At 38.1% G+C, this 26597-nt stretch overlaps 2 long non-coding RNA genes across 2 annotated transcripts in view; one reads left to right on the forward strand and one right to left on the reverse strand.

The window, feature by feature from the left end:
* The first annotated feature begins 3249 nt into the window (after positions 1-3249).
* Positions 3250-26597, forward strand: part of LOC112645556 (uncharacterized) — a 61367-nt gene continuing 38019 nt past the window's right edge. The window contains exons 1-3 of the long non-coding RNA XR_003127121.3: positions 3250-3496; positions 7893-8074; positions 21227-21283. This is a non-coding gene — a long non-coding RNA (uncharacterized LOC112645556). The remainder of the gene's footprint in view (positions 3497-7892; positions 8075-21226; positions 21284-26597) is intronic.
* Positions 23692-26597, reverse strand: part of LOC112645557 (uncharacterized) — a 32920-nt gene continuing 30014 nt past the window's right edge. Inside the window, exon 4 of the long non-coding RNA XR_003127122.3 lies at positions 23692-24327. This is a non-coding gene — a long non-coding RNA (uncharacterized LOC112645557). The remainder of the gene's footprint in view (positions 24328-26597) is intronic.

The following is a 26597-nucleotide window of genomic DNA, read 5'->3' on the forward strand; positions in this document are numbered from 1 at the left end:
GTCAGGGGAGACAACACTTTCATTATATTGGACTAAATGGCAAGACAGACAGACCGTATTGTAGGACCACTACCCTGGTCGAAGCGGATGTTAAAGGATGGAAGGATATTAAAAACTGCCAATAAGCTGCAGAGATTCGGTTGTAGCATTGTTGATTCAGGGACACTGAAAAAAGTGGCTCCCGAGCATCCTGGGAGCCCGGGGGGCCATGGTGTCTCTGGGGAAACCCTTAACCGGTGTGGAGACAGGGGCTGGGGGTAAAGGCAGTGGGGGTGGGGACACGGATGGTGGTTCCCAGCATCTCTCTTCAAGAGCCTCTGGTGGTCCCATGAGCTCGAGCCACCCACGTCTGAGGTGGCAGCTGACCTCCCCATACTCCCCGAATTGACCATCCATTTCATTCCTCCGGTCTCTACACATCTACCACCTGTGGTCACCCGGGCACAGGATCTGCTTTTGTAGGAGCCCAGATGAAGATGGGTCCCTCTGATTGTCTCTCCTACGCACCCTTTCCTGTCCAGGCTGCCACCGTTTGGGTGCTCTCTACAAAACTCAGACTTAAGGGGTGCCTGGGTGGCTCAGTGGGTTGGTCTGTCTCTTGATTTCTGCTCAGGTTATGATCTCAGGGTCTTGGGATTGAGCTCAGCATGGAACTTACTTGTCCTTCTCCCTCTGCTCTTCTCCTCTCTCTCAAATAAGCAAATTTTTAAAATCTTAAAAAAAAAAAAAAAAAAGAGGGCACCTGGGTGGCTCAGTCAGTTAAGCATCTGCCTTTGATTCAGGTCATGATCCCGGGGTTCTGGGAACAATCCCACATCAGGCTCCCTGCTCAGCGGGGAGCCTGCTTCTCCCTCTACCCCTTTTCTCTACTCCTGCTCTCTCTCAAATAAACGAATAAAATCTTAAAAAAAAAAAAAGAAAGAAAACTCAGCCTTCAGGGTGTTGGTCTTTCTGTGGCTTCCAAAAAGCCAATTTTGAGATGGAAAGCTGAATAGGGACCCATCTGTTTTTGGCCATGCCACCGATTCCTTGCCTGTTACACTGAATCTTGGTTTTGCGTATTTGGTGGAAGATGGCCACAGGAAATAAAAATGATATCTTAATATTTTAACAATATTCCCCTTTTTACACAGACAATGGAATTAAGGCATAAAGGAAAAAATAAACGTGAGCCTCTTTTAGGGGTACTGAAGCAAATGTGGAAATTAAGTGCATGAAAATACATGCACTAGGTTTTAATAAAACCAGTTTTTTTGTTGTTTGTTTCAATTTTTATTCAAACTCTAGTTAGCCGACATATAGGGCAACATTAGTTTTAGGAGCAGAATTCAGTGATTCATCACTTACGTGAAACACCCGGTGCTCATCACAACAAGTGCCCTTCTTTATTTTTTTATTTATTTTTAATTTTTATTTATTTATTTTTGTACAAGTGCCCTTCTTAATGCTCATCACCCATCACCCTAAAACCAGTTTTGATAAAACTTTTTAAAATATAGTTTACTTATTTCTTAGAGAGAGAGAGAGAGAACACGAGAGGGGGAAGGATGAGAGGGAGAAGCAGACTCCCTGCTGGGCGGGGAGCCTGATGTGGGACTAGATCTTAGGACCCCAGGATCATGACCTGAGCTGAAGGCAGTCGCTTAACCAACTGAGCCACCCAGGCACCCATTAATAAACTTTTAATGCAAGTTTTTAAAAACTGTTCTCAGTAATTAGGTTGTTGGTAGTATTAGTGCCATTAATCTGAGACTATTATGTATATAACATGGGATGAAGTAAACAAATAAATTCGAGATAATCTAATTATATCATCTCTTGTGTTTTAGAGAACCAGTGTTCCCAGTATAGAAGACAGGAGACATGGGTGTAAATAGAAGAAATTATGTTTAAAAAAATAGTAGTCTTGAGTTTAAATAAGGAGTTCCAGCATGAACTCATAAGCTATTTTGTTTTTAAAAATATTATATATGTGTGTGTGTATGTGTACGGTTCACGTCATGATCTCATGGGTTGTGGGATGGAGCCCTGCATTCAGCTCTGCTCCCGGTGGGAAGTCGACATGAAGAGTCTCTCCCTCTGCCCCTCCCTCCACTCATGTGCTCTCTTTCTCTCTCTCTCTTTCTCATAAATAAATCTTTTTTAAATTTAAAAAAAATGACAGGATTGGAATATCACCATTTTAATGGATTTAGGCATTGTGCATTGACAGCTGTTCACATCACCAAGAGAGAGATCATTATACCTTATGTGTCTCCTAGTGAAAGACCTATGGTATTTCCGTGCCACCTATGGTATTACTGGAGAGATTGAACCTGAGTCTAGATACAGCTGCCAATTTGCAAGAAATACGGAGGGACATATTGCATTACACCAAGAATATCAGCAAAATAGACTGTGAGGACCCTACAGGTCAAATGCTCCTAGTTTTTCAACAGATACATTGTTGTGAAAAGAAAGAGTTGGAGAAGGACCTATAAAGTTGAGAGAGATCTAAAGGGCATATTACTTTTTTTTTTTTTTTTTAACAAGGGCAAAACAAGGTGCATACTTGGTGAGAAAATCGCCAAAAAAGAAAGGACGCCAAAAGGTGATTACTACAGAAAGCCAGGATGTTGGATCCTCTAGGGGACCAGGAGGGTATTGACACTGGGACAAGGCACAGGGAAGGATTTCTGGGGTCGCTGGTACATTGATATATTTTGACCTTGGTGGTGGTAACAAGGTATTTGTTTTTGTTCTTTTTCAAAATATAGTTATTTTATAATAAAAAGATTTAAAAAAGAGAAAAAATGAGAAAGTGACTACAGTGTCTTCATGCTTTGTTTTTTTTTAACTTTTAATTTTAATTCCAGTTAGTTAACATATAGTATTATCTTAGTTTCAAGTGTACAGTATAGTGACTCGGCACTTCCACACATCACCTGGTGCTCATCGTGACAGGTGTGCTCCTTAATCCCTATCACCTGGTTCACCTCCACCTAATCCCCATCACCTGGTTCACCCCCACTCTGGTCACCATCAGTTTGTTCTCTATACTTAAGAGTCTGTTTCTTGGTTTGTCTTTCTCTCTCTCTCTCCTCCTTTGCTCATTTGTTTCATTTCTTAAATTCCACAAATGATTTTAAGGTATACCCATACTTTAAAAAATCTGTATGATGATTTTATTCTGTTAAGCCCCTATCTTGGGGATTTTCTTAGGTCTAGACATTTAGACCCATTATTTACCCACTCTGGGGACCTATTCTCTTTTCCTCCCTTCCCCCACCTGGCGAGAGCCTGGGGACAAGCTGACGTTCCATCTTGATCTGGTTTCCAGGGGGATAGAACTAGAATGTTAACCCAAGGTCAAATTTGTCCGTTGAGAAGATGAAAGATTTTTCGTTTCTTTGTTTTTAAACCCATTACTTACACCTGCATGAATTAGAGAACTGCCCCCGTTGCATTTATTTTCACAACATGTCTTTCATGAGACCTCATGTATAGACCCAGGCAGGTAAATGAGATCTGTATCAAGGCCTCCTTTATCTCCAATATTTGGTATTCAAGGTAGAAGTATATTAACTTCCTTGTTCTTCATATGGAGATGATATGAAACAAAGAGATTTAATGGAATTGTCCAGGTCACATGGGGAGCTGGAGGCTGTGCCAGGCCACCTGATAAAATTTATTGCCAATGTAATTCCTGTTTGTTTGCTTTTTCAGTGCCATCTTAGAGATAGGTTTTATTTATAATTTTTCCTTCTGCTACCCTTTCTTCCTTTGCCTTTTTGGCAGGGGCTTGAGAAGGAGTATATTGTTTCTGAATCTTAGTAATTAAAGGGATATTCAGAATGGTGTGTTCTCTGATTTAAATCCCTAAAAAACCCAGAAGAGGTTTTGACAGAACTAGGACATGGGAAGCAAAAAGTCAATTAAAGCTGATTTTTTTCAAGAGCCACATAAATGTTATAAAAGTGCCACATACTTGAGCCATTTTAGCAGTTTTCCATCTGCTTTTGTTGTCAAAGCAAAGAAGGAAGTTTTTCTGGCATTTCTCTGAATTGTCTTAAGTGACGTTTAGATCATCATAGTGAGTGGGGTGGCCCTAATTCTCAGTGTTCCAATTTGACTCCGAAGTTTAGAGCAAGCTGCACTAATTCATTTGGTTAGTTTTGCCCCCTTTTGGCTTGAAAAAGAAAAGAATGTGCATTCTTTCACTTGGCAGAGCAAGTAGCATTGTGGGTTGTCCTTCAGATACATTTTCCACAGGCACCGATCTCTTCTCGGGCATAAACAGGCTGTTGTTGAACAGACAGACATTCAGGAAATTCTATAAATTGAATCTTCCATCTTCTGCTAATATGGCTTTTGGCAATAAAGCCATTATAATGAAGTGCCATAAAAGGCATCTTTTTTTTTTTTTTTTCATCTGTTGCCTACTCAGCATGGGGCTTATTGCTATTTAGAAGTCTGATTGCTAAGTGTTAAACTAGGCAGGTCACCCTGCAGTAGATAGATAGATGGGCCTCTGATACACCACCTGCTGTCCTTCAGGACAACTGGCAGATGTGGGGGTGGCAAGAGCGAAAAAGGCAACAGAGGCACGCTCCTTTGATTTCCGATGGCCAGCTGGACATTGGCTAAGTGGCTCTAATGAACATCCGTAGGTGCGTAGTCTATGAATGGATCCAATTTAGGGACTTATTGGTTACCTATTTGGAGTCTGGTGTTGTGAAAAATTTTAGAGCTGGATAAAATAGAAATTTGCCTCTAAAGAAATTGGCCCCAAATTGGGGAAATTATACCGAACAATAAGAAACAATTTGAGAACCACTAAATGCCAAAGTCTGTCCATTTTATAAAGACTTGGTATTATACTGGGGCACTTTGTAAGTGCTCAATTGGTGGTGGGTTGCTGTTGCTGATTATTATTATTATTATTATTATTATTATTATTAATTATCTGGATCACAAAATCAGGATTTTAGAGTAAAAGAAGGTGTGCTGAAATATTGATGATGACCAAAGGAAGGATGCCTGTGGTGAGTGGATGGGATTTGCTCAGATGGAAGGATTTTGAAAGGGGTGTGGCATAGATGAAGTTGGTTCTCAGTTTCCGGTTTCAGTCTTGCGTCTGATGAGTCATTCAGCTGCCTGCTTTCCAACTCCGCAAAGTTTGCTGTTACCCTCAGTTGTCATCCTCTTCCTCTTCTTGCAGGTTTATTATTATTATTTCTTCTTCTTCTTCTTCTTCTTCTTCTTCTTCTTCTTCTTCTTCTTCTTCTTCTTCTTCTTTTCTTCTTCTTCTTCTTCTTCTTCTTCTTCTTCTTCTTCTTCTTCTTCTTCTTCTTCTTCTTCTTCTCCTCCTCCTCCTCCTCCTCCTCCTCCTCCTCCTCCTCCTCCTCCTTCTCCTTCTTCTCCTTCTCCTCCTCCTCCTTCTCCTTCTCCTTCTTCTCCTTCTTCTTTTTCTGAGAAAAGAACTTTACTGTAATTTTAGTAAGGTTTTCAGAGTCAAAGTTGATGTATATGTTCAAATTATCATTTTAACTAGAGACAAATTTTTTTTAACTTTTTTGCAGGTGTAATTGACATATAACACCATGTTAGTGTCAAAATGCTTTTTCCTGTGATGAGGACTTTCAAGATCTATTCTTAGCAACTTTCACATATGCAGTATAATATTATTAACTATTGTCACCATTGCTGTATAGTACTTCCCCGTGATTTATTTATTTTATAACTGGAAGTTTGTTTCTTTTGGCCCCCTCACCCATTTCACTCACCCTCCAGCCTTACAGCTCTACCAACCACCAATCTGTTTTCCGTTTCATGTGTTTTTGGTTTTCTTTAAGATTCTACATATAAATGAGATCATCTGATATTTGCCTTTCCCTGTCTGACTTATGTTACTTAGCATAATGCTTTCAAGGTCCATCCATGTAGTTACAAATGCCAAGATTTCGTTCCTTCTTATAGCTATATAGTATTCCATAGTGTGTGTTTGTGTGTGTGTGTGTGTGTGTGTGTGTGTATACACACAATATCTTCATTATCCAGTTTTTTAAATCTTCTTTATCCATTTATCCATTGATGGGTATTTAAGTTGTCTCTGTATCTTAGCTATTGTAAATAGTGCTGCAATGAACATGGGAGGTACAGATATCTTTTTGAATTAGCGTTTTAGTTTTCTCTGGATAAATACCCAGAAATGAAATTGCTGGATTATCTAGTAATTGTGTTTTTAATTTTTTGAGGAACTTCCATACTGTTTTCCATAGTGGCTGCATGGATTTACATTCCCATCAACAGTGTATAAGAGTTCCCTTTTCTCCACATCTTCACCAATGCTTGTTATTTCTTGTTTTTTTGAGGATCATCATTCTAGTAGGTGTGAAGGGTACCTCATTGTGGTTTTGATTTGCATTTCTCTGATGATTAGTGTGATGTTGAACATCTTTTTGGTTATCTGTTAGCCATCTGTATGTCAAGAAAGTTTTTTTTTTAATAATTTTTTTAAAAATTTATTTATGACAGTCACACAGAGAGAGAGAGAGGCAGAGACACAGGCAGAGGGAGAAGCAGGCTCCATGCACCGGGAGCCTGACGTGGGATTCGATCCCGGGTCTCCAGGATCGTGCCCTGGGCCAAAGGCAGGCGCCAAACCACTGCGCCACCCAGGGATCCCTCAAGAAAGTTTTTAAAAAGATTAATAACATCATTTGTTTTTAAATAAAGATACATACTCATTATTAAGAGAAATCAAACAATACAGAAAAAGTACCTAAGAAGTCAGTTAATACCCTACCACTCAGAAATTACTCTGTAATAATATTCAGTGAAGATTCTTCAATTCCACACTGTATGCATATCTACAAAAACAGGTGTAGAAAGAGAGAGATATGTTCATTAACTTGGATCATATTGTAATTACTATTTAAAAATTAAAGGCCATACATTTAATTTTGCTTGAATGTAATGTGAAACATACAACAAAATGAAATGGTAGGAATTGTTGAACTTCAGATAGATGTTTCTTGGTTACAAGAAACAGTAGTTTCATTAAATAAAGACTGGGGCTCAAATCCCAAATGTCAAGTTGTACTTTCCTGTATAAGAAGATGATTTTGTCTCACTCGGACACATTCAACAGTCCTGCATTTGAAAGCTAGAGAAAGTGAAAAGATTACTTTCATTTCCAGCAATATGACAGACTAGATATCCTGGGATCCTTTTATTATGAACTGGCCATCTAAGGTTGTTTGATAATTTCTAGTTCCCTAGAGACTTGGGGTATACCTGTTACATGCCTGCAAAGACCTTGGCTTCTGGGCAATGAAGTGTTTGAATGGAGACCCCACATAAAATGATAAACCCCACAGGGCTATACTTCTATGTGGTCATGGTAGGGGTGATCTAGACCAATATCTGCATAGTTAAAGAGATGATCTGACAAGGAAATGTATTTTTCTCAGCCTGGGCTCTGGATGGAGCCAGAAAATGAAACCTCTCCTGATAATTTATAATCTCAGATCAGCTCCATAAGGTTTGACTTATAGCTCTTGCATAGTCCAGAGCCCCCAAGCCAAGAAATTAATGTAAAGTGGTCCTGGGTTGGGAGTGTCTTCAGATGCCTGGAAGGAGAAAACAGAGGTCTTCTCTGCAGGAATACGCCCCCAACACAGGCTTCATGGAATCTCCATGGAAAAGTCCTGATGAACACAAATTGATACTGAAAAATCAAGACAAACACAAGCAACCATGTCATCATGAATAAGGATTAAGAGAAACAACAAAGAGTAGAAATTTGGTCCCCAAAGACTTCAGATACTATAAATAATAAGATATACAAAATGAAATAAATATGCTTTCATGTTGTTTTTTTTTTTTTAATTTTTATTTATTCATGATAGGCACACAGTGAGAGAGAGAGAGGCAGAGACACAGGCAGAAGGAGAAGCAGGCTCCATGCACCGGGAGCCCGACGTGGGATTCGATCCCGGATCTCCAGGATCACGCCCTTGGCCAAAGGCAGGCGCCAAACCGCTGCGCCACCCAGGGATCCCTGCTTTCATGTTTAAAGAACTAAAAGAAGGTAACAAAATCATAAGCATGGGAAAAGATTAGACAGATTTGAATAAAATTCAGATAGGACTTTTAAAAATAAAAAATATAATCACTAAAATTTAAAAAAACCCTATGAATTGAAGAGATTAGACAAACCTGAATACAGAACTAGTGAACAGAGAAAACACTACAGAGAAATAAGGAAGAAAGGATGAAGGAGGGCGAACAGACATGAAAGATGGGGTAAGAATGTCTATGATGTGCTTCAATGGAATAATAGGTAAATAAAAAGAGAATAGAGAAATGAAGGAGTAACGGCATCCTATTTTCTAGAATTTGTGAAAAACATGAAAGCTCACATTTAGGAATCATAATAAATACCAAATGGGATACATTTTTTTTTTAAAGACCCTATTCTTGAGATCCATCATGGTAAAACAGCAGGTGATCAAATACAAAGAGATCTTTAAGATCTTAAAGGTAGCCAAGGATAGAAGACAAGTTGCATGAAACAACAGTATTAGGTGGACAGCAGACTACTCAACAGCGATAATGGAAAGCTGATGGTGCTAGTAAGAAATCCGATGCCATTCAGACTCTACTTTCTGCGACCCATTTTTCTTACAATCTTCATTTAGTCCCTGGATTTCTGAAATTTTAGAAGGGCTATGTCTTGGAACAAGTACCATTTCATTTATTGTGCTGGTCTCTCCGGGGGCTGTTTTAATTTGCCAACTCATTGTTTTTTAGTTTTGGAAAATTTTCTGGCATTGTCTGTGATAGTTTCTAAATCTAGATTGATCTGTTTTTGAAAATTCTCCTATTTTTTTCTCTTTCTTTTATTCTCATATTATGGAAACCTTTGATTCAAACATCTAGTCTATAGATTGAGTTTTTAATTTTAATCATATTTGAGTTATCCAAGGGCTCTCTTTGATTCTTTAATTGTTCCTCAAAAATTCCCCTGAAATATGAGACATATAAAACATACTGATGAAAAGGAATAGGTGGTTTAGGATATCAATCCCTTCTTAAAAGACTTTCACCGTATTTTTAGCCTCTCTCGGCTAGTGCTTTCGACCACATCCTGAGTTTCTCTGAGGTTCTATAGGATTAGCTCACTTTTTAGCTATGTATCCCTCTGCAGGAACTTTGGGTTGTATTTCTCTTCTATCTGTTTGGTCAGTTTCAGCTCATATATCTGCTTAATTTTTTTAAATGAACATACAGCAAAACAGACTTTTTTGGGGGTATGTAAAGTTCTATGAATTTTAAAATATCTTAGATTCTTATCATGTGTACTCAGAACCTCTCTCCATCCTTTCTCTTTCTGACAATGTCCTATAAATAGAATCATACACATATAACCTTTTGAGACTGGCTTCTTTCATTCTACATGATTCCTTTGAGATTCATCAAGTTGTTGCATATGACAATAGTTTGTGTCTTTTTATTGGTGAATTGTATTCCATTTTATGGACGTACCCGTTTATTGAAAGACATTTGGGATGTCTCCTGTTTTTGACAATTAGGAATGGACCTGCTACAAACATTTATATGCAGAGTTTTGTCTGAGTACATGTCTTTATTTCTTTAGAGTAAATGCATAGAAGTGGATAGCTGGGTCATATTGTTAAGAGTATGTTTAACTTTATAAGAAACTGAAAAAACTTTTTCCTGAGTAGCTAAATCATTCAGATCTTTTCCCTATTTTTTAATTAGGTTGTTATTGTTGTTGAGTTATGAGTTCTTTATATGTCCTAGATAGGAGTCCCTTATAAGATATATGATTTGCAAATATTTTCTTCCATTCCTTGGGTTGTCTTTTCATTTTCTTAATATGGTGTCCTTTGCAGCACATGAGCTTTTAATTTTGATGGTCAGTTAACTTTTTCTTTTGTTGCTAATATTTTTGGTGTTATATCTAAGAAAACATTGCCTAACCTGAGATTGTGAAAATTTACACCTATATTTTTATAGTGTTAGCTCTTGATTTTACAACTTTGATCCATTTTGAATTAATTTTTGTGTATGATGTGAAGTAGGGGTCCAACTTCATCATTTTTTCAGGTGGCTATCTAGTTGTCTCAGTACAATTTGTTGAAAGGTCTATTCTTTTCTTTTTAAAAAAAGATATTATCTATTTATTCTTGAGAGGCACACAGAGAGAGAGACAGAGAGAGGCAGAGATACAGACAGAGGGAGAAGCAGGCCCCATGCAGGGAGCCCAACGTGGGACTCGATCCCGAGTCTCCAGGATCATACCCTGGCCGAAGACGGTGCTAAACCGCTGAGCTGCTGGGGCTGCCCAAGGTCTATTCTTTCCATATTGAATTGTCTCAGCACCCTTGTTGAAAATAAATTGACTGTAAATGGGAGGGCTTATTCTTATTTTTTTTATAATGGGAGGGCTTATTGATGGATTTTTAATTTTATTCTATTGATGGTTATGTCTGTCTTTGTGTCAGTATCACATTGTCTTGATTGTCATTATTTTGCAGTTGAGGTCAGAATGTGTGAATCTTCCAACTTTGCTTTTCTTTTTCAAGATTATTTTGGCTATTCTAGGTCCCTTGAATTTCCATATGAATTTGAGGATTAACATCAACGTATGCAAAAAATTCAGTTGGACTTTTGATGGGGATTGCACTAAAATGTAGATCAACTTGGGAAGTGTTGCTGTCTTAACGTATTTCATATAAATGTATGAACATATTAATAGGTAGGACTTAAATACTATCTTTCAATCCATGAGCATGGGATATCTTTTCATTTATTTAGGTTTTTAAAAATTTCTTTAAACTATGTTTCGTAGTTTTCAGAGTACAACTTTTACACTTAGTGTATTGAATTCCTTCCTAAGTATTTTATTCTCTTTTTGATGGTATTGCAAATAGAATTACTTTCTTAATTTCATTTGGGGATTGTCCATTGCTAGAATATGAACATATACTGTACAATATACAATTGAATTTGTATATTGATCTTGTATCTTGCAACCTTGCTGAATTTATTTACTAGTTCTAAAGTTTTTTGGTGGATTACTTGGATTTTTCTATATAATCATCTCATTTATAAATATAGTTTTACTTCTTTTGCAAACTGAATGCCTCTTCATTTTCTATCTAATGGCCCTGGCTAGAACCTCCTGTATAATGTTGACTAGCAGTGGTGGGAGTGGACATCCTTGACTTTTTCCAATGCTTTGGGAAAATATTCATTCTTTCACAATTAAGTATGACAATCACTTAAAAAAATTTTTTTTTGGGGGGGGGCACCTAAGTGACTCAGTTTGTTAAGCATCTGACTCTTGGTTTTGTCTCAGGTCATGATCTTAGGGTGGTAAGATTGAGCCCTGCCTAGAGCTCCATGCTCAGCAGGGAGTCTGCTTGGGATTCTTTCTCTCCTCCTCTTCCACCTCTGCCTCTCTCCTTTCCTCATGCTGTCTCTCTAAAATAAACAAATAAATAAATCTTAAAAAAAATCTTTTTTTGGTAGAAGCCTTTTATCAAGCTAACGATGTTCTCTTCTGATCCTAATTTGTTGAGCGTTTTAAAAATAAATTAATGTTGAATTTTGTCAAATGCTTTTTCTGTACCAATTGATATGATTACACCAATTGATATGATTGTGTGGTTTTAAATGTTTGGTGGTTGAAATGGTGGATTATATTGATTTTCAAATATTAAGCCAGCCATGATGCCCAGGATAAACTCACTTGATTGTGGTGTTATTAGTCTTTTAATATATTTTGTATATTTATATATTATATATTTTGTATTTCATTTGCTAATATATTTTTTAATATTTTATTTATTTATTTGATACAGAGAGAGAGAGAGCGCACACTTGAGCACAAGCAGGGGGAACGGCAGGCAGAAGGAGAGGGAGAATCAGGCTCCTTGTGGAGCAGGGAGCCCAATGGTGGCTTGATCCCAGGACCCTGGGATCATGACCTGAGCCAAAGGCAGATGCTTAACTGACTGAGTCACCCAGGTGACCCTCATTTGCTTATATTTTATTGAGGATTTTTATAAGTACGCTCATAAGGGATATTGGACCGTAGTTTTCTTATACTGCTTTTGTCAAACTTAGGTATTAGGGTAATGCTAGTCTCATAAAAGGAGAAGTAGTCCTTCTTCCATATTCTGGAAAAGAGTGGTATTGGTATTGTTTCCTCTTTGAATGTTTGTTAGAATTCACCAATGAAATCATCTGATCCTGGAGATTTTATTTTCCTGGAAAAAGTGTAAAACTATGCATTCAATTTTTTACTATTCAGAATATCTATTTCAGGGGCACCTGGTGGCTTAGTGGTTGATCGTCTGCTTTTGGCTCAGGTCACGATCTCGGAGTCCTGGGATTGAGTTCCACATCAGGCTCCCTACATGGAGCCTGCTTCTTCCTCTGCCTCTCTGTGTGTCTCTCATTAATAAATAAAATTTTTAAAAAAGAAAGTATCTATTTCATCTTGAGTGAGTTTAGATAATTTATGGTTTTCAAAAATTGGATCATTTTATCTAAGTTGTTGCATTTCTGTGTGTAGAGTTGTTCCTAGTATTCCCATACTATTATTTTAATGTCTGTGGGGTCTGTAGTGATATCTTCTGTTACATTCCTGATATTGGTAATTTGTATCTTCTTCTTATTTTGGCATGTCTTGCTAGATGTTTATTAGTTTTATTACTTGCTTCAAAGAACCAGTTTTGATTTCATTGATTTTCTCTACTCTTTTTCCTTTTCAGTTTCATTGATTTCTGCTCTAATTTTATTATTTCCTTCCTGCTGTTTGATTTGTAGTTATTTTGCTCTACTTTTTCTAATTTATTCCTTTTTTTTTTTTTTTTTTTTTTTTTTTTTAAGTAGGCTCCATGCCCAGTGTGGCGCCCATCTCGGGGCTCAAACTCATACCATGAGATCATGACCTGAGCCAAAACCAAGAGTTGGATGCTTAACCGACTGTGTCACCCAAGCACCCCTACATTGTTTACATTTAATATAATTAATAATATATTTTGATGGGCCTATCATTTTATTGTTTTCTGTATGTTCTTTGTGTTTTTATTTCCTTTGCTTACGCTTTCCTGTCTTCTTTTGTTATTTCTTTTATTATTATTATTATTTTTTTATTTATGATAGTCACACAGAGAGAGAGAGAGAGAGACAGAGAGAGAGAGAGAGAGGCAGAGACATAGGCAGAGGGAGAAGCAGGCTCCATGCACCGGGAGCCCGAGGTGGGATTCGATCCCAGGTCTCCAGGATCGCGCCCTGGGACAAAGGCAGGCGCTAAACCACTGCGCCACCCAGGGATCCCTCCTGTCTTCTTTTGGGTTAAACATTTAAAATGTTCTTTTTCTTTTCTTTTTTTTTTTTAAGATTTTATTTATTTATTCATGAGAGACACAGAGAGAGAGAAAGAGGCAAAGACACAGGCAGAGAGAGAAGCAGGCTCCATGCAGGGAGCCCGACGTGGGACCCGATCCTGGGTCTCCAGGATCACGCCCTGGGCGGAAGGCGTCACTAAACCGCTGAGCCACCTGGGCTGCCCCATTTAAAAATTTCTAAGTGAAAATTTAATCAAACTAACTAGTCTGGCATGCAGTTATAAGAAATAATACAAAGAGATCCTTTGTACAGTTTGTTCAATTTCCCCAGTGGTAACATTTGCAAAACTGGTATAATATAATCAGGCTATTGGCATTAATACAGCCCTCTAGGTTGTTCAGATGTCCCCAGTTTCACTTATGTTCATTTGTGTATATGTGTGTATTAAGTTCTAGACAATTGAATCACCTGCATATATTTGTGTATCCACCACCCCAGTCAATATACTGCACAGTTCCAACAACATAAGAAGTCCAAGGATCCCTTGTGTTTCCCTTTTATAAGCATATTTACTTTCCTCTGGCTATCCCGCCCTAATCCTTAGCAACCACTAATCTTCCTCCCTTTCTAAAATTTTATTTCAAAAATGTTATATAAATGAAATAATAAAATATATAGCCTTTGGAGTTGGCATTTTTTCACTCAGCACAATTTTCTGGAGATTCATCCAAGTCGTTACCTGTATTGTTAGTTCCTTGTTATTGCTGAGTAATATTTCATAGTATGTAGGGACCAGAGTTAGTTTAACCATTCACCTGTTGAAGAACATCTAGGCTGATTCAAATTTTGACTATTATAAATAAAGTTGCTGTGAATATTCATGTAATATTTAAATTTTTTTAGTATTTCATTTTAGCTGCTCTCTTTTGTTTTTGTTAGCATCTCTTAGGTTTCATTGCTCTAGGGATGACAATAAAAATTGCTTAATTTTTCAGTCTGTTTAGAATCAATATTTAATACTTCAGGAAGATATTGAAAAAAAAGTTACTACCATATGGGTCTTATTATCCTTCCCCATTTTGTGTTATAGTTATCTTATATATTAAACATTTACCTACCTGGTTGAATTTAGGCTGCAAGTTCCAGTGAGATCTATGGGTTATGGCTCTAACGTCAATTCCATTTGCAAAGCCTTTGCAGTGCTCTTGGATCTGTCCCAGGTACACACTACCACCACCAGTCTGGGACTCGGACTGTGGTGTATCCTGCTGTTCCCTTCCCCCAGTCTACCATAGACGGTTTAGGGTTAGATGCATGCATGTACCACTCAGAGATTTCTCCAGGAGTTCATGAATAACTTTCTGGGGTTGCTTTTTCCTGCTTCTGCCTCTTGACAGTCAGATACTTTTATGTTTCCTGGGTATGTCTTTTTCAATCCTCTGGGGTCAGAAAGTGGAAGCTTTATCCAGCTAGCTCTTCCATGCACCCGGCTGAGGCAGAAGGAAATGGTGAACCAAAAAAAAAAAAAAAAAAAAAAAAGGCATTATTTCTCACACTTATGCTGAGTGTTAGCAGCCTCCTTTCCTGTTCCTCAAACCAGAACAAGGGGGCATGTCCTGGAGCATTCTCTGCACCAACGACCATTCCAGTTTCCAGCTGGGCTGCAACTAGATTAGGGGCTACTGGAAGGAAAAAATAAGTTGCTTGATGGTACTTCAAACTATGTTCTTTTTTCCTCAGTCTATCATTTCTTTCTCGGAGTCCTCAAATAGCTGATTCATGCATTCTGTCTACATTTCATAGCTGCCTTCAGTGGGAGGGACAGGGTGAAGTATACTTTTCTAGCTTACTGGAACCAGACTTCCTTGCTCTGCTTTGTCTTTTATTTATTTATTTTTTAAGAGTTTATTTATTCATTCATGAAAGACACACACACAGAGAGAGAGGCAGAGACACAGGCAGAGGGAGAAGCAGGCTCCATGCAGGGAGCCCGACGTGGGACTCGATCCCAGGACTCCAGGATCACACCCTGGGCTGAAGGCAGTGCTAAACCACTGAGCCACCCAGGGATTCCCTCTGCTTTGTCTTTTAAACATTTGTTGACAGTTGACACGTTCATCTACAGGTGCTTTTTTTCAGTTCTCTTTGTCTTCATGAACTTATGCTTTTGTTTTAAATTATTTTACAATTTTATTGTGATCTTAAGAAAGAGAGGAGATGGTCAGTTCTCTTTCTTTCATGAATTCTAATAAAATTGTGCTTTGTTCAAACTTCGACTGTTTTTCTTGCTTTCTTTGGTTAGTATGATTGTTGGTTTCTTAGTTCCATTTTAAACTTTTAGGATTGGTTGGTTGGTTGGTTGGTAATGGGGTACTATTAAATAGAAGAATGAAGTCTAAGAGAATTGATTAGAAATCCGGTGTTTTGTTTTTTCAACTTGTTTGAAATAGAGCTTTTCTCCAGTTTTAGACGATATATATATTTGATAACTGATAAAGAAGACATCCAGATTTTCCCCTCTCTTTATGTTAGCCAAACAAAAATATTTTGATTTGTTCACTATGGTAAAAACATTTTACAGTAGATATTGCTTTCATACCTTAACATTAGTTCTTTAGTTAGATTTGATAATTGCAGGTTTTCCTTCTTATGCATCAATATCTACTGTGTTTGTTTGGGGGCTCTTTGTTTTGTTTTGTTTTTTTGAGAATAATTCTTTTTCTTTCATTTTCTTTGGGATTTTTGCTACCTTTCTTTACTAATTATTTAACCATTTTGCAGAGTATCTGTAGAACTTTGAATTTTTTGCTGAATAGAAATATATGTCCTAGTTTCTAGACTAGGAATTAGCCAAAATAGTTAGTTTAAAAATATGTTTATCTTCCCTTTTTCTTTTAACATACTGACTTCATGAGATAAAGGAGAAACTGGAGCTTGGAACTAGATTTTTATCCACAGGTACTCTGCTTTTAACTTTCACTTTTTATTAACAAAGCTAATGTGAAAGCGAAGTGTTTTCTGTTGCCAATTTAACTTCTTTAATTAAAAATGAAAGTTATAAGGTAATAGTGCCAAGGGTGAAGTTCTAATGTCATCAGAATGGGGGAAATGGGTTTAAAATTGAAACTGTTGGCATGATGGCAACTCTATAGCACAGTATCAGGAGTTTTGACACTTTATTTAATGAAAAATGGATACCAATGCCTTAAACTCTTCTCGTATTACCTTTAAAAAAATTATAAAACTATAAAGAGGCATGACTATGAGAAAAGCACTGATGAAAGCCGAGGGTGCCCTGGGAAGGTGGGAGTTTGAAAGATTAAAGCGTGAACACTGAGGGTTTCAAACTCTAAAGAAATGTGTATTCTCATTCTTAAATGAGGTCAGGCAAAGCAAAATTCCTCCTCACTTTTACCAACCTCATATAGTTGCCAAGTGTCTGAAACAAGCACCATTCTGGAATGTGCTGAACCTGATTATCACAAAATCCCAGAGAGAAACCCTGGTTTATGGTCTTCATGCCAGCTGGAGTGGCTTTAGGAATGAATTTTTTTTTTTTTCTGAGTAAAAAACAAAGTACTCAGAAACATGTTTTTTATAGAGTCTTAGGACCCTGCCCTCCAATTTCTAATTATATCAGAAATTACCTTTTCAAACAATAACTTCCCATTCATGAAGACCTCAACCCAGTGGGATTAGTGTATCTGTCATGCCTGTGCTCAGCAGAATTTCTACTGCTTTGTAGGATTATATTCTCTTCCTCCAGAAAAAGCCAGACGCTATACCAGACATGTCATTTTACAAAATATTAATAGATTTTCCCAATATTAGGATTATATGCAGATATATTTCAGGCATACAAAATGTTACATCTACAAAGACTTTGACAGAAAAATGTCCTTGGTTCAGGCCTCACAGTCAAAGTGTAATAGTAAAACTAAATTAATTTCATGGTAATTTATCATCCCTAAAATTTAAAGTGGGAGGAGGCAAGAGGTCTTTCAGTCAACTACCTTCCCCCTGTCTTCCGACAAGAATCAAAAGCTGGGATTTAGTGAAAACTAGCCCAAGTGTGGTATATCTCGTACACAGGGATTCCCCCCCCCCCCTTTTTCCTTTTTTCCTTTCCCTTCCAAAGCCTACAGGTTGGTCCTTCTTGTCACACTCAATCAAGTCTGGAGACGTTGAGTCTCCACAACACTGGCTCTTGAGGAAGATTTGATTTTTAGATGAAGCAACTATGGCTGACAGAGAGGGCCTTTCCAGAGCACCAGCCACCAGCTGGAATGGCTGCCCAGGGCTAGCAGGACTCCCACTTGCTGCTGGCCTTCAGGGCCTAGAAAGCTAGAGGCACCACACTCCCTGCCAAATCAGACTCCTGTGCTCAGCCTGCCATGTGACAAGGAAGGGGCTCTGGGGCCCCCCTGTCCTCGTCTTCACAGAGCAGAGTGGGCTGCGCACAACAGACTGCAGCCCTTGCATGGGTTTCTGAGTGTCATCAAACTTTCAACGTTGCCCTTGCTGTTCACTCTAATTTTTTTTTTTTACAGATTTTATTTATTTATTGGAGAGAGAGGGAGAGAGAGAGAGAGCAAGCGAGCGAGCGCACATGTGTGCATGAATGGGGGAGGGGCAGAGGGAGAAGCAGGCTCCCCACTGAGCATGGAGCCAGATGTGGGACTGGACCCCAGGACGACCAGGACCAAAGGCAGACGCTTAACCGACTGAGACACCCACGTGCCCTGTTCTATTATATCATAGACTGACCTGATGGGGAATTCTTCCCCTTGACACCACCTTCCAGGGACGACTGGAAGATGATCTCCAACCATTTCACCTGGAAATCTCCAAAGAGGACACATGGGCCCTGTCGATGTTCTGTTATGTTTTCAGTAGCTTTGCAGATATGTTCGTGGGTGTGTTTTTCCAGTACTGTGCTTTTCTTCATTTTCCCCAAGTGATTCATTAGTATTTTTCCTGTTGAAGAGGGTTATCATTAAATATCCAAATTAATAGTCAAGGAAGCAACCAAATTTAGGGCAGCATTTTTTTCCTATAGGAAATTGGGTTAGTTGCTTTCTTTCCTAACAAAACCTCATTTTGCTGGATTTTTAATTTTTTTTATTTGTTTTTGAGATAGCTTTATTGTTTTTATCTGTTTATAAAAGGAAATACATGCTCTTTGCAAAATCTTAAGAATACCCTGAGAAATATAAAAGAGGTTAGCAAAGGCTACCCATAATTCCACTTCCTGGAGACAATTTCTCTGCCCATTTAACTTAAATCCCTTATTAGGTAACTAGAAATAGAGCTATGTGTGTGGTCCATAACTACATTCTTCTTAGAACCCTCCAATCCCTTGTCCCACCTCCTCCCCCAATACCACTAACTTGACCCTACTTTAATTATATGACCACAAACTACAAGCGGGTCCTTAGCACAGCTCAGCTGCCGAATCCACTTCCCCAGCTGGGTCACACTATCACTCTCCAAGACTGCTGACTTATGCCTTCTTTTTTTTTATTAACATCCTTTCCCTTCTTCAAGTGCCAATGATGACCTTGTTTCTTATTTCTCCTCCTTACTCCCCTCTTTTCAGTTTATTCTTTTTCCCACCCATTTCGTGTGGCAAAGCAAGGAGGTTCGGGGGATGGCAAGAAGGAGGGAGTGATGAAACAAGGAGCAGATCCGGGTAACTGGGGAATCTGGTACAGATTTCCAAAGAAGGAAAAGCTAGCATGTGTGTTGCTACATCAGAAGTTGTGTATTTGGTGGGGAGGGTCCAGTCCTGCAGGCAGGACTGGGGGCAGGCATTGGTAGCCATCATGGGGCAGCTTGGGGCTCCTCTCTAGGGAGAGTAGGAGCCCCTGTTAGCATCTGCAAATGGTGAAGCTTCTCCCCTCCCAACAGAACTCCACACTGGTGTCAGTGTCCACATTCAGGTCCCTCTGATGGTGGTCTCTGCCATTGTTCTCTGTTCAAGTGGGTGTGTTTTGGCTTTACCATAGTTATTCTTCATTCTGTCTGTTTAAAATGTGTTGCTAATAAATATATATTAGAACCAGGTCAATTTTTTTCTCTTGAAAGATCAAGTCAAATATTTCTTGGGTAATTAAAAACATTATTTTTATGAAAATACAATTGACATCAACATTATATTAGTTTGAGGTGTACAGCGTAATGATTTGATAGTTGTATATGTTATGAAGAGGTCACCACCATAAATCTAATTAACATCTGTCACCGTACACAGCTACAGAATTCCTTTTTCTTGTGATGAGAAATTTTAAGACCCACTCTTTTAGCAACTTTCAAATATGCAATATAGTATTATGATCTATAGTTGCCATGCTCTATTTATTTTATAACGACTTATTTATTTTACATCCAGAAGTTTGTTCCTTTTGACTCCCTTGACCCAGTTCTTCAACCCTCACTTCCTTCTCTGGCAACCACTAATCTGTCATCTATATCTATGAGGTTTTTTTGTATCTTTTTTTAGATTCCACATATAAGGGGATCCTTGGGTAGCTCAGCGGTTTAGCACCTGCCTCTGGCCTGGGGCTTGATCCTAGAGCCCCAGGATCGAGTCCTGCATCAGGCTCCCTGCATGGAGCCTGCTTCTCCCTCTGCCTGTGTCTCTGCCTTTCTCTCTCTCTGTGTCTCTCATGAATAAATAAATAAAATCTTAAAAAAAAAAAGATTCCACATATTAATGAGATCAGAAATGCTATTTGCTTTTCTGTGTGACTTACCTCACTTAGCATAATGACTTCAAGGTCCATCCATGTGTCACCAATGGGAAGATTTCATTCTTTTTCACAACTGAATCATATTCCATTATATATATGTATATACATAATATATATAATAGGATAATATTATATAATAGCATCCACTCCTCCACTGATGGGCATTTAGGTTGTTTCCATATCTTGGCCATTGTAAGTAGTGCTGCCTTGAACATGGGGGTGCAGATATCTTTCCAAGATAGTGTTTTAATTTTTGTGGGACAAATACCCAGAAGTGGAATTGCTGGATCAGAGGTCTATTTTTAAGTTCTTCAGGAACCTCCATACTGTTTTCCATGGTGGCTGCACCAGTTTGCATTCCCACCAACACAAGTGTTCCCTTTTCTCTACATCCTTGCCAGCACTTGTTATTTCTTGTATTTTCGGGTCAAATATTTTTAATTTTTTTTTTTTTTTTCCTCACACAGCTCTTTAGGCCCTAAGTATGTCAGCACATGCTAAACAACATGGAGGGAGGGAATCCTACTGCACGTTGCTGGCATATTTCCGCTATAGCCAGGTACAGATTCTTAGCAATTAAGGATTGATTTCATTGTCCAAGAGATTTAGGGACTGAAAGCTTGGCACTGAGGATATTTTGGGATCCAGGAAGCGGGAAATGTTCATCACGCACATTTCTTTCTCTGCTTTATAATGGCTGCCTCTCTGTTGGATGAGTTGGCCTCCTGGAAAGAAAAGGTTTGGGGGCATGGAATCACATAGAAGGCCTGGGGTGAGGGTGTGTGGGGACATTCGGTGTACAGCATCCTAAATACTTGAAAAAGAGTAGAAACTTGTTTTTAAACTTTAAGAGTTAGCAATATTATAAGTAAAGTGGGTGGATTTTTTTAAACCTACAGTAGATTTTATTTAAAACTGAATATTTAACAGCTTATTGGGTAAGCCTAAAGGCTTGAAATTACACGTCAATGAATTTAGGCCTCGCGTTTTCGACACCTTGGCTCCTATTCTCCTTCCTCTGCTATTTTTTGACTTAACTGCAACAGATGAGGGGCTCTTAAACCATCTGTTAACCTTTTCTTTCTCCTTTTTTAACCATGTAGAGTCGCTCCAGGCAAGAAGACCCGGAGCCATCAATGCTGAAACAAAAAGCAAAGGAGGTGAGCATGGCTAGAGATCATTGGGTTTGACATTTCAAGGCTTGAGTCTATTAATTTTTTATGTCCTGCTACTTGTATATCGTTAATAAAAATCTGACGAAAAACTTTTTAGGATGTATTTGTTGCTTTGGCTTTGATCTTAATGTTTGCAAACTAATACATTAATACATGTGAAGCCTTAAGGAGTTTTTCTAAGAGAATATTTCCATACATTATATTTTCATTTCCATTTTAGGTAGCTGAGCCTCTGTGGGGCTGTTGATGGCAGTGGCATTCGATTTTGGTGGGAAATGTATCTCTTTGCCTGCCATTAAATGTTATTTCTTAGGCATAGGAAGCCTTGTCATCAATATTTTACCGAAATTCACTTCTGTAAGAGCCTGCACTTCTAAAAATTCTTCATTTTGAAAAGATCTCTGAAATCCCGTTCGGTTATTTGCAATAGTAAAACTACTCCCCAATCATCGAAGCACAGGGTTTGCTGTCTGGTTATTAAAATTTCACTTAGGTTAGGCTATAGAGATCAGTTCGACTGAATGTCATTATCTTTTGCTCTCTTTAAGGGACCCGTTCTCTGGCAGTGGTGTCTGTGACTAATTGAGTTGCAGAACTCAGATGTCTAGAAACAGAAGCCATGCCAACGAAAACATGTCATTTTGTAACTTACATGTTATATATGTGTCCCCAGATGCAAAATAGGAGTCATGGCATGACAAAGTGTTTACAAAAAAACTTCTAAACAGCATTTGAGATTTGAGGGTCTAGTGACTAATTAGATTATATCTGAAATTTTGCTTTATAAAAATAAGTAGATAGGGCACTTGAATTATTTCTTATTACAAAATGATGGGTAACCCAATTTTGAGCACTCTGTGGTGACACCGGGTGAATGGGCTGTTGAAATGGCTCTTGGAGTTGCGCTTTACTCGAAAGTGACTGTAAAATTCTTTGAATATTTATGATTTATATTGAGTATAATACAACCTTCAGTAGTTTTCAAGTTTTTATCCTCGTGAGTAGTATTTGAAATGTCCATCCTTTTCTGATTTATGTGTGCCTAATTATTCAGATAAATGTTCGGTACCTTTTTCTTAGAGAATAGGGAATGGGAAAAAAAGCAGACTATACAAGAAAGCAAAATTAATTCGCTGTAGTGACCATTAAAATAACCACCGATTAGAGCGACTTATGGAAATTTCTTTTACTATTGTTCCCAAAGAGATGAAATCACTATTTAAATATGGGGTTTTTTTTAGATCCACTAGAGGGAGTAATGCTGTACAGAAGTATATTTTTTAATGAAAAAGATTTGTTTGTCATTGAGTTAGCAAATACATTTGTGCTAATAGTATTATCAAAATTCAACAGCTGTGATATTCAAAGTCTTGCTCTTTATGAACATTACTGGGTGGTTGATTTAAACTCGAAACCAGCTTTTTGGTGACAGAGGGGAGGGAGTAGCTCTACACTTCTACACATTTGTCCTACTTCTTTCTGTTCCTTCTAATGTAATTCCTTAATTTTCTAATTCTGCTTACTGTCCCCAGGCAATTTTGATATGCAAATAAGCTTTAGCATTTGAAAAAAGGAAGCTTTTGAGATTTTGACTTTCCTCTTTTAGAGATTATGTGTTTGGTACAGTAGCCTCACAAAAGGGAGTAAGTGATTACAACTTTGTTTCTATAGTGGCTTTCAAGAGCTTGTCTTTTGACTTGAGACCCTGCCTCTAGATCTCCCCAGGGTCTCCCTGACCAGTGAGTGGTCTGGCTGGCAGGTGTGGGGTGTGGGGGTTGGAGAATGTAAACCATACTTTCCCAAATAGGAGATTTCTTCATGCCTTCTGTCTTCTATGAAGCAATGATAATAAGAAGCTTCAAATTTGAATGTGTTTTCCTTCCCAAAACTTAAAGAATTTAAAGGAATCCATACACAGGTTTTATAAATTTTAAGAAATACCAAAGGGCTTAAAATGAAAAGCACAAAGATACCTGGGTGGCTCAGTGGTTAAAGCAACTGCCTTTAACTCAGGGCGTGGTCCTGGAGACGGGCTCCCTGCTTGAGCCTGCTTCTCCCTCTGCCTGTGTCTCTGCCTCTCTCTCTCTGTGTCTCTCATGAATAAATAAATAAAATCTTAAAAAAAAAAAAAAAGAAAAGCACATCACCAGGCTCATCTTCCCCTCCTCTCACATCACCCATTAGAGTGATCGATCACCTTATAAAATAAAATTTTTACTGAGGCAAAATTTATAGACAGTGAAACGCACAGTTAAAAGCCTTCAAATAAATTGGTGTTGATTAATTGATATAGTTGTGTAACTACCACCACGCTCAAGATACAGATCATTTGTATCAACCCCAGAAGATCCCCTCAACCCTCTTCTTGTCAAAATTAATTCACCATAGTGACTGATAACATGACCACTGGTTAGAGTGATTACCGTAGACATGTCTTTTACTGTTTCAAAACAAGATGGAATACTTATAAGTAAGGTTATATTTTAGATCCACTAGAGGGAGTAATGAAGTCCAATTTATCAGTTTTTTTCTTTGACCTCTTATGCTTTTAATATCACAACTAAGAAATCATTGCCTAACCAAGGTGACTACGATTTACTCTTATGCTTTCTTCTAAGAGTTTTATAATTTTAGTTCTTACATTTAGGTCTTGAACCATTCTGAGTTAAATTTTGTGTATGGTGTGAGGTAGGTGTCCAAATACATCCTTTTGCATGTGGCTATCCGGTTGTCCCAGCACCATGTGTTGAAAAGACTGTTGTCATCTCCATTGTATTGTCTCAGTACTCTTCTGGGAAATCAGTTGACCATGAACATAAAGATTTATTTTTGGACTCTTAGTTCTCGTCCATTGATCTAAATATCTGTCCTTACACTGGTACCACACTGTCTTGACTAAAGTAGCTTTGTAGAATGTTTTGAAATTGGGATGTATAAATCCTCCAACTTTGTTCTTCTTTTCCCACATGGTTTTAGCTCTTCTGTGTCCTTTGTACTTCCAAATGAATTTTAGATCAGCTTGCCAATGTCTAAAATAAATAAATAAGTAAATAAGTAAATAAATAAATAAATAAATAAATAAATAAATAAATAAGCAAGCAAGCAAGCTAGCTAGCTGGGATTTTGGTAGAGATTACAAGGAGTCTTAGGTCAATTGGTAGAAAATTTTAACAATATCAAGTCCTTCTAACTCATGAAGATGTGATATCTCTCCATTTATTTTTTTAAGAATTTTAAAAAAGATTTTATTTATTTATTCATGAGAGACAGACAGAGAGAGGGAGAGACACAGGCAGAGGGAGAAGCAGGCTCCATGCAAGGAGCCCGATGTGGGACTCGATCCTAGGTCTCCAGGATCACACCCTGGGCTGAAGGCAGTGCTAAACCGGTGAGCCACCCAGGCTGCCCTCTCCAATTGTTTAGATCTTCTTTAATTCTTCCAACAAAGTTTTGTAGTCTTTAGAGTATGAGTTTTTCTACCTCTCTTGTTAAGTTTATTCCTAAGTATTTATTTCTTTTTGATGCTGTTATGAATGAACTGTTTGCTTGATTTCATCTCAGATGTTCATTGCTAACATATGGAAATATAATTGATTTTTGTATGTTGGTCCTGCATCCTGCCAACTTGCTGCACTCACTTATTTTTGGAGTCTTTCCCTCTTTTTTTTTTTTTTTTAAATGTGGATTCAGGGTTTTCTATATACAAGATGATGTTGTCTGAGAATAAAGATAGTTATGTTTCTGCCTTTTCAGCCTGGATGCTTTTTATTTCTTTTTCTTGCCAACTTCCCTGGCCAGAACCTCCAGTGCAATGCTGAACAGAGGTGGTAAGAGTGGATATACTTGTCTTGTTGGCAATCTTAGGAGGAAAGAGTTCAGCTTTTTGGTTAGCAGAGATTTTCAGTTTTTATGAAGTGCATGCTATTGACTTTTTTCCTTTACAGTTAGTGCTTTTTGTATTCTAAGAAGTCTTTGCCTATATTTGTCCTGCACCCTAATCCCAATGTGGGAGGCAGTTTCCCACACCAACGAGCAATGCTTTGACACCAGCTGGATGTCCTACAGTTCAACTCAATTTTGACACTATCTTCCCAGAGATAGCATCAGCTCCCACAAGCTAAGGGCTCAGTCCCACAAGATTGCGCTCCACTTGAGATGCCATTCTCTAGCTTGGGTTACCCATGTGTCTGACCACCGGCGACAGATTGGAGGTTCCCATGACCCTTCCTTGGGTGATGAATTTGCTAGAGCAGTTCACAGAACTCAGGAAACCCATTTACCTTCTAGATTACCAGGTTATTACAAAAGGTATTAAAGGACATGAATCAATAGCTAGATGAAGAGATACATAGGGTGAAGTCCTGAACAAAAGAGTCTCTGTCCTCCTGGAATTTGGGCCTGGCATGGTAGTATGTGGAAGCATTCTGGTTCTCCAACCTGAAGCTCTCTGAGCCCCTTCCCTTTGGGTCTTTATGGAGGCTTCATTTTACAGGCACAATTGGTGAAATCATTGGCCACTGGTGATTGATTTAACTTCTAGCTCCTCTCCTTTCCCTGAAGGCAGGAGGGGGGACTGAAAGTTCTAACCCTCTAATCATATGGTTAGCTCTCCTCACAACAAGCTCCTTCCTTCTGTGCTTTCCAAATCACCTCAATAACAAAAAGAGACCTCTTTATTGCTGCCATCACAGGAAATTCCAAGGGTTTTAGAGATGGGGATGAAAACCAAATATGTATTTATTATAATATCACGGTCTACTTCAAGGTTATGAAGATTTTCTCCTTTGTTTTCTATAGCAGTTTTGTAGTTTATCTTATAAATTTAGGTCTATGATTCATTTCTAAATCATTTTTGTATAGCTGTTGATTTCACCCTTTATGTCTGTCAATTTTACTTCATGTGTTTTAAAGCTTTGTTATTAGGTGCATATGCATTTAGGATAATTATATTTTCGCAATGAGTTGCTGCTTTATCATAATGAAATAGTCCATTCTACCTGTAGAAATACTGTTTGTCTTGAAGTTTACTTTTCTGATTATTAAAATGACCATGGTAGCCTTCTTATGCTTACTGTTAGCATGGTATATATTTTCTCACACTTTATTTTATATTTAAAGTGCATCTTTTATAGGTAGCGTATAGTTGAGTACTACTTTTGTCTAATGTCTTACATTCTTTGCCATTTAATTGAAACATATCCTTTATTTACACTTAATGCGATTATTGGAATGGTTGAGTTTAGATCTACCATCTTGTTATTTGTCTTATTTTTTCTTTTGGCCATCATTCCTTTGATCC

The sequence above is a fragment of the Canis lupus genome, chromosome 1, assembly GCF_003254725.2.
Source record: "Canis lupus dingo isolate Sandy chromosome 1, ASM325472v2, whole genome shotgun sequence".
Classification (NCBI taxonomy): Eukaryota; Metazoa; Chordata; class Mammalia; order Carnivora; family Canidae; genus Canis; species Canis lupus.